The following is a 9156-nucleotide window of genomic DNA, read 5'->3' as shown; positions in this document are numbered from 1 at the left end:
CCTCCACCTCACTGACTCTCAGCGGGCATCGCGGCCACCACGGAGTTCGCTTCGAAGCTGCGGTCACTTGGCCATAACTTGGCAAGGGCCGCCTCCACCTGGGTCTTTACTCCGTATCCACACCATTGTGCGACTTTCCTTGTAGAACACACCACGCCCACGCCCGCCTTTCGCTCTCGCGGTGAAGAAACATCCTCCCGTCCAACCTGGCCCACTAGGAGGGGAATCCCTCGTCTGGTTCGAAACCCCTTGTACGCCGTTATCCGATAGCAGGTTTAAAACCGGTCTCTTAAGGCCCTTACATCCTGGACGTACTACTGTATTATTATAGGAGCTGCCGGGGGGGGGGGGGGGAGTTGAGGTTAGGCCCTAACATAGGGCGGGTTCCCATCCCGCTCGGGAGTGGAAGCCAGTGCTGGATTTCGGAGTCATGTTTCTTGCTTGGACTTTGTAAATTGCGCAATGCGAACTAAGTAAGTAGTAGGCCTGTATACGTTTTGCTCAAAACTGTCGCAACTGACTGAAACAGAACGTTGTTAGTTCTGTTTGTGCACGGCCAAAACTGCGCCAAACGGACAGTAAACTATCTCGATATTTTATTCCATTTATTTCTGCGATGCGCGATTTGACTAGTGCTCTCGCCTGTTTTACGTGTTCGTAGTACCGGCACCAGAACTGCTTGGCCCCCTCATCGCTGAGAACCGGTACCAGAACGCTCATAGCGGAGAACAGGCACCAGAGCTGCTTGGACCGCCCAGCAGCAGAGCCGCTTGGCCCGCTCGTCGCGTAGCACCGTCACTTGACCCTAACGAAATACTACTTCGAAGTAGTTAGTACACCCAAAGTGTAGTGGGCCTACTTTGGCTCACTACTTTAGCTTACACGTTGCGCTACGTGTATGAGGAAGCGTAGGAGTTAATAATTTGAATTATTAATTATACTTGAGTCCACAAGTATAATATAAATCAAATAAAACACCAAGTAGCTAGTTTAAGGTAAAATGAGAACTGTATTGTTTGTAAATTGATCTTCCTCCTAAATCTGCTAAAAACTGTTTATCATCTATGAAAGGGTAGACAGCGGCTGGCTGTCAGAGCCCCGCTAATATGCACGTCTCTAATTGGTAGAAAGATGCTGCTTTCTACCAATAGGATCTTTGGGTAGGTGTGGGCCACTCATTGTGGTGGCCCACTTCAATGTATCCATTGGTGTGCCTTACACCAATGGGAGGAAATATCTAAGACCTTTAACAGATATTTATCTGTTAAACCATAAGTGACAACCGTCATGCGCAAGTGACAGTTGTCACTAGTGACCGTTGTCATGCACAAGTGACTGTTGTTACTTGTGTGTGTAACCCAGTTACAACAAGTGACAGTTGTCACTTGTGACCGTTGTCACTTGTGACCGTTGTCACTTGTGTGTGTAACCCCGTTACATCATCCCCCCGTTAAGCTTAGACGTGTCGGCCTCGACACGTCAATTAATATTGACTGCTTGGCGATTGTTTGTGCTGGGGATTTCCGTGCTCATCCGCAATGAGCACGATCAAGCTGAAGACCGCCATTGCAACAGAGTGTAAGCTCTCTGTTGCTGAGGACAATGCGCGGTAGCGCGAGGTGCGCCGCTACCACGGGAACAGACAACACAGTGTCTGTGTACGATCCTGCGATGTCGACCGCGTCTGTGTGTCGACATCTCTAAGCGATTTTCTGTTGCTTACCGTGATCGGGTAAACAAGCGCCAAATCACTTCGAGGCCTTCTCGAAGCGAGACAAGTATTAGCAACTCCACGCTGTTGCGCTGGAGGCTGGTGTCCGTGCGCCGTGCGCACTGTCCGTCCAAGTGGCGGTGCGTAGTAGCAACCGCGACCACAACAGGTATACTATATGTATACCTGAAAGCTTCAATGATCTCCGTGCTAATTATCTAGCACGCGAGTCGTCAGGCGTTGTAGATTACTACAGCGCTCGCACTACCGTCTTGCTGGTAGTGCGTGTTGGGCTTCGTATTCCTTCACCATGTCCGGAACGTCTTCCATCAGGACGTTCCGTGGTTCCCATGTGTCGTACTGGGGAGGGAAACCTCTCCAGCGAATGCTAAAACAATCCGGTCCTCGGATTGTTTTCCTATGATAGACAATTCACTGGACGATCCAGCGAATTTCTCCGCGTGCGTCTCGCAGCGGTGGCGGAGGTGGAAACACGCCCCGATGGTCAACGCTATGTTGACCTTCCTCTCGTGTCGCTCCACAACCAGGTGACGGTCGTGGAGTACCTTCAGAGCGCGGCTGTTGCCGCTCTGTACCTTCGTGTCCCGGCTGTGGCGGTCTCCCAGACCGCCTTGAACGTGCCGGTCGGGCTGTAGGCCCGACTGTATTAACTGCTCCAGCGCGACTACGCGCTGGAGAGGAGGGTTTCCCCTGCCGAGTCTGTCTCTTCGGGTCAGACGAGCCACTTGGCTAGTGCTGGAGGTATTGCTTTAACCGCCCGACATAAAATGTCGGGTGGAGCCGCATGCTAGACGGTATGTCTAGCGTGTGTGCGTTGCCGTGCCGTGCCAACATAGTGAACGGCCCGATGAAGCTCGGAGCAAGTTTACTTGCTCCGAAATCTGAAACTGTATGTTTAGGCAGGTTTTGAGTAGATAACAAAACCAATGAATCCACTTTGAATTAATTTATGTTGCCCCTGCCAATATTGTCTGCGTTCAGCTTCTGTTGGTCAACAGAAGCTGCTATTGTGTCTTGGACAAACCGAATTACGGCTTGTCTTTTGGTGATGAAACTGATTGCATCCGAGCTGAAGTCATTCAGCTCGCTCTCCGCTAGAGGCCCGGCCTCTGCGTGGTTCTTTGCGGTGTCTGCGCCCTGCGCAGACCCGTGGTTGTTGGCCTTGTTGTTGGGGAGTCTGCGCCCTGCGCAGACTCATGTGGTTTGTCCATTGTTGCAGCTGACACTGTGCAAGTGTCAGCGGTTTTCTGCGGCTGCTGTATTGCAGTCGTAGATCCTCCCCCACTTAATGAGGGAGCCATCACTCCGAGTAAACTCGGTAGACGTGAATGTCGCATGGCATTCACATAAAACGGTGTATGCCTGGTCGAGGCATCCACCGAGTTGTTGATGGCGAATTCCGCCATCGACAAACACTCGCTCCAGTATTGGAACGAGTGAGCGTAGCACTTCAGAATGTCGACGAGCACGCGGTTCACGCACTCGCTTTGGCCGTCCGTCTGCGGATGGTCCGCAGTCGACATGGAAAGCTGACTCCCAAGAAGTGTAAACACTTCTTGCCACAGGTGCGCTGTGAAGCGCGTGTCTCTGTCCGACACGATGTCGAACGGCATGCCATGGTGTTTGAAGACCATGTCGACGAACAGACGGGCCGTCTGCTTCGCAGTCACTTCTACCGGTACCGCAGCAAGATGTACCATCTTGCCGAAGCGGTCGACGAAGACGACAACACCGGCATTCCCTCCGCTGTCCGGGGGAAGACCAAAGATGAAGTCCAAAGACATGGACTTCCAGCACTCCGACGGAGTCGGTAGTGATTGTAACGGAGCCTGTGCGAATGGCACAGGCTTTACGCGTTGGCATACATCGCAAGCACGGATGTCCTTGTGCACCCACTTATACTGGTGGTGCCAGTAGAAATCGCGCGTGAGAAGGACGTATGTCTTCTCACGTCCGAGATGTCCCGCAGTCGGGGCATCATGATATTCGTACATGATCCTGAGTCGCAGGTCATGATCGTTCGGTACAACAACGCGATTCGCGTTGTCGTCGACTGCATTATAAAGAAGCAGTCCGTCGTGCACCCGATATCGGTGTGCACGCGCACGAAGGTGCTTGGGCAACTTCTGACAAGCCTTGTCAGAAGGTGTTGTGCCATAGGCCAGCACGAGTTTCGCGTCCGCGTCGTGCGCGTACGCGGCCTTCACGTCGTCTAACAGAGTCGACGTGGGTGTGCTCCTTCGCATGGCGTCAATGGCATTGACGTCAGCAGCTTCTGCATAATCCGGCCGACGTGATAACGCCACCACATTCAATCTTCCGGGTTTGTATTCGACCCGGAAGTTATATTCTGCAAAGAATGAGAGCCATCTCGCCATTCTTTGTGATATGTGTGGCGACTTCAGTGCGGTGTGCAGTGATGCATGGTCGGTGTAGACCACAAATGGTCTACTTCCAAGTAGATACACTCGGAACTTTGCGAGCGCATATTTCACGGCAAGGAGTTCCTTGTCATGTACCGGATAGTTGCGCTTAGCTTGCCTCAGCTGACGAGATTGGTAGTAGACGACACGATCACGGCCCTCGTGATCGTGCTGCATCCACGCGCATCCGATCGCGAAATCGGATGCATCACACACTACGTGAAATGGGCAATCTTGGTCAGCCACTGCCAAGATCGGCGCCTCAGTCAAGCCCCGCTTGATTGCATCGAATGCCTTTTGGCAATCGGGTTTCCAATTCCACACAGCTTCCTTCTTAAGAAGCTGTGACAGCGGGCGGATCTCGCCCGCATAATCCTCCACGTACTTGCACAAGTACGTGGCCAAGCCAAGGAACTGCCTCAGTTCCTTGACACTTGAAGGCGTTGGCCATTCGTTAACCACTCTGACCTTTTCTGGGTCAGGGCGAACACCATTCTTCCCTACGAGACACCCGAGGACGGGTATCTCGCTCGCCCCGAAGATACACTTCTTCAGGTTCGCGTAGAGCTTATGCTTCCGCATAAGCTCAAATTGCTTCCGGAGATGCACCCTGTGCATCTCTACGTCGGTCTTCCCGTCCACAGCCCGGCTGTGGATGAACACATCATCGAAGTAGCTCGGTGCGAAGTCGCGCACCGAGCGCAACAAGTACGTTACGCACCTGTTGAAAGTCGCAGGGGCGTTCTTAAGCCCCTGTGGCATTACTAGCCATTCCCAGAGCATGCCGCTTGGCGTGCTCACTGCCGTGAGAGGGATATCTCTCTCACGCATTAGGATTTGGTAGAATCCGTCTCGCAAGTCGAGAGCACTGTAAACGGTGCTCCCGGCCATCGAATCGATGATAACATCTTTTCGCGGTATCGGCGTCTGCGCCGGTACCGTCGCATCGTTCAGCTTGTTGTAGGCATGAACGATGCGCCATCCACCCTGTGGCTATTTGACACAGAACGTCGGAGCACTGTGTGGGGATTTTGATTCCCGCACTTGTCCTGCTTTGCGACGACTTTCAAAGAAGTCGTCGATCGCTTTCACTTGCTCTCGCGGCAGTGGCCACTGCCGCGTGACACAGTACTTCGTGCCCGGCACGAGGTCAATCTCGTGCTGAATGCCCTTATCCTGCGGAAGCTCCGCAGGAATCTCTTCCGGGAGTACGTCTTTGTACTCCCTCAACAATTCGTAATAGGGACTCGACCTTAACGAGTCCCAACCTTGTTCCTCGAAGCGCTCTCGCTTCGTCTTCGCACTGAGAGTGTCTTCACTCTCAGTGGTACTTCCCATGAAGGGCTGCCTCAGCTCTTCGCTCTCGCTTTCCGTTCTTTCGCTGTTCGAAAGAACGCAGACCTGCTCGATGCGTCCATCGTGCAAGTCGCGCGTGAAATGCTTCCAGCTCATGGCTGGAAGCGAAGTCAACTCCGACGCCGTCGCGGAGGACTAGCGAGTTCCACCTCACGATACTGGAATCCAGTATCGGTGCGCGTCAAGACGCTTAACGTCTCGACATCCGGCGTCACCGCCTCAGTCTGCCCAGCAGACTGCTCTTGATGCGTCTCGGTCCCGGACCGAGACTTGCGCAGCATTTTCCGCTTGCGCCGTCTTCTTGTTGTGCGGAGCCCGGCTCCGCACAGTTGTTCTCCTGGTCCAGGCCCGGCCGTGGACAGTTGTTCGCCGGCGGACCCTGTCCGCGGGCGCGCGGTATCAAGCCCGGCTTGACCGCATGTTTCTTCGTGCAGCCCGGCTGCACGGAAATGTGTCCCTTCGCCGGCAGGCCCTGTCTGCGGGCGCGCGATATCAAGCCCGGCTTGATCGCATGGCACTTCGTCGTGCAGTCGGGCTGCACGACAGCATGCAAATTGCGTCAGTGCGGTACGTTTGCAACCGTCCGCACTGTTTGCAGCGTCAACTCCCGGAGTTGACACGCCTTTGTCACCTCGACGCCAGTTATTGGCGGAGCCCTTCATCACCGAGGGTGCGTCGACTCCCGGAGTCGACGCGTCGTTGTCGACCTGACCTCTTCTGGTCAGGGACTGTCCCTTACACACTTGAACGCGGGTACTGGTTCCCGGAACCAGTACATCTTTTCCTTCTGACGTCGGCAGCATTGCCGACGTTCGCTTCACTTGTGCGCGCCCTCGTGCGCTTCTTGGGCGATCCGGGACAGCAGCATTAAGCGCTGTCTCGACTGGTGAGTCGCGCGCACCTGCTGGTGCGTGCGCTGCGGTAACAGGGCCATCGCTCTCTGTTCCGCTGTCGCGTCCGACGCGCACGAGCGTGCGCTTCTTCCTGTCTATTTCCGGATCAAGCCGTGCAAGCCACGGCATGCCCATTACTACGTCGAACGTATCGTCCAGGTCCAGGACGATAAAGTGTTCGACAAGCACTCGTTGTTTGTACGAGAAGCGCACGTTCGCGACGCGTTTCTCGGTCTTCACGATGGCACCTGTTGCCAGTCGTACCTCCAGAAGACTTCGAGGTACATTTACCTCCTCGAAGTCAAGTCTCGACAGGCTTCGTAGTCGAACAAAGTTGTTCGACGCGCCTGAATCTACCAAAGCTCGAAGAGAGTCGCTCGCTCTCTTCGAGTAAACCTAAGATGACTAGGTTCGGCCTGTCATCTTGTTTCTTACACTGAGAGCTGGTCTCACTGGGGGCTGCAGTCCTCAGTGTCGCGTGTCCGATGTCGGCACGCGCGGCTGCATTGCCAGTAGGGCGCCTCGCGCCTACTGGATGTTCGCGTTTTTTGTTGGTCCGCGGAGATGCCTAGCATCGCCACGACGGCCACCCCCAGGGGGCATGGGAGCTGTACACTCCCGTGCAAAGTGACCGATCCTTCCGCAACGGAAGCATCGCACGTTACCTCCCTGCTGCTGGTAACCAGCAGTTGCTGCGTTCGAGAGGTCCATTGGTTCCGGACCTCCCGGCCTCGCTACCGGGCGCGGTTGCGGCCTCGGCACGTTCACATGCAGTTTAGCCTGCCGCAGACTAAACTTTTCTTGCATGGCAAAAGTAATCGCAGCTTCGAGAGTACTCGGGTACTCTCGGAAGAGATAGGTCTTCACAGGCCCGTCTCTCAGTCCTTTCATGAACGTGACGACTTTAGTCGCCTCGTCTATCGGGTTGGTCACGATGTTCGAGACCAAGTACTGTGCACGCTGCGCGTAAGCATGGACGTCATGCTTACCCTGCTGAAGGTCGAGGAACTCCGCCCTCGACCGGAACTCATTTTGCGGGGGCTCAAACGCTTGTTTGAGCTCCTCTTTGAACACTTCGTACGTGCTGAAGCACGTAGGATCGGAGAGTCGGCGTCCATACGCCCAACTCCTTGCGCGTCCGCCAAGGCAGGACATGGCGAACGCAACCTTCGACAGCGGGTCGACGATGCGTCGAGCCGCTATGGCTGTGTCGAGCTCGACAAGCCATCGGAGGAGAGGCTCTCCCTCTCTTCCTACATAATTGCTCACGCTCAACTTTAATGGTTGAGCACGCGGTGTCGTCCCTGACGACGCCGTCACTGAGGAAACAGTGTCACGCTGCTCCTTCATGATGAACCCCAGAGCAATACCATGTTGCTCCGTCAGCGATAGCGTACGCAGCATTGTAGCTATTGCCGCTTTTCCAATGACTGTTGACAGGCGTTGGAGGGCTTCCCACTCTGGGTCAGACAGGTGGGGGCAGTCTGCAAGTGCAACATGCGTTGCAGGCGTATTGGAGCTCTCCATGGGCACCTCCGTGCTCATGTGGTTCTCGGCTCCGCGTTCGTACACCGCGTACGAACGTCAAGCAGTCGGTCGTTGGACGGACTACAAAGTGCTACCAGGTGTAGTGGGCCTACTTTGGCTCACTACTTTAGCTTACACGTTGCGCTACGTGTATGAGGAGGCGTAGGAGTTTATTAATAATTTGAATTAATTATACTTGAGTCCACAAGTATAATATAAATCAAATAAACATCAAGTAGCTAGTTTAAGGTAAAATGAGAACTGTATTGCTTGTAAATTGATCTTCCTCCTAAATCTGCTAAAACTGTTTATCATCTATGAAAGGGTAGATAGCGGCTGGCTGTCAGAGCCCCGCCAATATGCATGACTCTGATTGGTAGAAAGATGTTGCTTTCTACCAATAGGATCTTTGGGTAGGTGTGGACCACTCACTGTGGTGGTCCACTTCAATGTATCGATTGATGTGTCCTACACCAAGGTGAGGAAGTATTCAAAACTTTTAACAGATAACCTATCTGTTAAATTCACAAGTGGCTAGCAGCCACTTGTGCGTGTAACCCCGTTACATATCAGTGTTCTTTATTCAGGCAAAAGACTGTACAAATTAATACAATCTGCTACAATCTCATTTACAACCCAATACAATCTGATACAAACCACCATAATTTAAGTTCTAGCCGACAGGTTGAACTAAAGACAGAGCGTGTCTAGTATTGCGTCGGTCGTTGCCCTTGAGGGGCTTACCTGCACATGCTGACCATGGCCAAAATGATCATGGATCATGAAAGAGAACCGTCGGTACCGCTCCGCGTTCGTCCCATGCGTAGCGCCCGCAAGAATCGTTTCAGGAAAACTTGCAAACAGTGAGCGCATATGGGATGTTTGCAATGCGATACACCTACGCAACAATATAGCCTCTGCGTTAATAGATTTCTCAAAAATGTGAACTCCAGCCTCGCCTTACCTCCTTGCCGACTCGGTCGATGTCGACGTGGGCGACACCATACTTTTCCTCCTCGCAAAATCGATTCAAAGTTCCAGCTAAAAGCTCCGAAATCGTCGTTCCAGCCATCTCCTCCCGTTTCAACTTCGTTAGGAGATTGTGAACGTCCACCATGCACGGCTCTGAATCCGTGTTTTCCCAGATGTACTTCAATAACTTCTTCCTTGTCACCCCGATCCACCGCAACGCATTCACATCCGACAACTCGCTGCTGCTCAACCG

The sequence above is a fragment of the Phytophthora cinnamomi genome, assembly GCF_018691715.1.
Source record: "Phytophthora cinnamomi strain GKB4 chromosome Unknown Contig0, whole genome shotgun sequence".
In the NCBI taxonomy this organism is placed as follows: domain Eukaryota; phylum Oomycota; class Peronosporomycetes; order Peronosporales; family Peronosporaceae; genus Phytophthora; species Phytophthora cinnamomi.
This window is presented reverse-complemented; position numbering follows the sequence as displayed.